The sequence below is a fragment of the Buceros rhinoceros genome, unplaced genomic scaffold (assembly GCF_000710305.1).
Source record: "Buceros rhinoceros silvestris isolate BGI_N320 unplaced genomic scaffold, ASM71030v1 scaffold2146, whole genome shotgun sequence".
Lineage (NCBI taxonomy): Eukaryota > Metazoa > Chordata > Aves > Bucerotiformes > Bucerotidae > Buceros > Buceros rhinoceros.
In genome coordinates, this window is record NW_010417916.1 from 1 (window position 1) to 1,358 (window position 1,358).

A 1,358-nucleotide genomic window follows, 5' to 3' on the forward strand; every position below is an offset into this window, starting at 1 on the left:
GCGCACCCGGCCCCGGCAGCGCACAAACCGTCAGCTCAGGCACGTCCGCTGAGAAAAACCACCAGGACAATTAAGATATGGCCTTTTCCGAAGGTCGCCTGATGTTGTTGGCACACTTCCTGACAGCCTCCTTACCGCTGGAAAAACTGCTGCACAGATTTTCTGCTTTTTTTAAATATATACATATACATATCTATACGTGTGTGTGCATATGTATATGCATATATGTATATATACACGCCCGCCCCCTGGCTTAGCGACATTTCGCTGTCATGCACTACAAACGGTCGGGTGTAGCTACATGAGATGGTAACAGGTTTCCATTCTAAAAATCATCAGTGCAAAAAACAATGAGGTTTTACAGTTCAGTAACTACAGGTAAAAGAAGCGAGTCTAGTTCCCACGAAAGCTGCTACCGAACTTGGAGAGAACCTGGGAAGAAGAAAACGTCTCAGAGGTGGGTGTTGAGAGTCAGACCCTGCATTTGGGTGAGAAGAACTGCGATGCGATCCAGCTGCTGAGTGCCTTCGGCCGCTTCCAAATCTGCGGTGGTTACTTCTGGAAATAACGTAGCGAGAGTATTTGGAGATTTCAACAGCAAATTTAAGTGTCTGAGGTTTGTGACCGCTCAAACAGAATAGCTTGTATTCCTCTTTTAACAGGTCAACGCATTAAATTCCACCGGCGTTGAAAAGGTCTCTTTAAAAAATAACAGTAATAGTTATCGACCCCACTTCTTGGGCGTGAATCCGCCGACATTCTGCCTCTACCAACTGCATCGGTACGTCTCTACGCTCTGCCGCTGCACGTGCTCCTTGAGAAAGTGGCTGAACTCGAAGCTCTTTGTTCAGGTGAAGCTCTCGGTGGCTCTGCCTGGCACAGCCCACCATAAACCCCTGGCTTGGGGCTGTCTGTGCCGGGGGAACAGCGTGCTCGCCCAACCCCACGCCGGCACCGGCAGAGCGCCTCGGTCTGACTCCTGGGACAACCAAGGACAAGTTCCCCCAGCCCCATCCCCTGTTCCCGTGGCTCTGAGGACAGCACTCGGTCACGCGTATCGGAGCGATGGCTAACAAGGCGAGGAGGCACGTATTTACAGTCACTAAACCTGGATACGAGAAGGAGGCAGGAGAGAGCACGATCTTGACCTGGAGACTTTTCCCCCCACCTTCCAGCTGTTCCTCGGGCTCCCGCTGCGCAAACCTGCCGCTCCCGCTGCAAGGCCTGCACGTTCTGCGTGGGAAACATCCCATCTCTTCCCAGACCACCACGATGTTATTAGAGTAGCACCATATTTACCCTTCCAGCCCGTAACGCCGGCCTCGTCCCTCTTTCCTTTTCTTTTCTCCTCCCGTGGC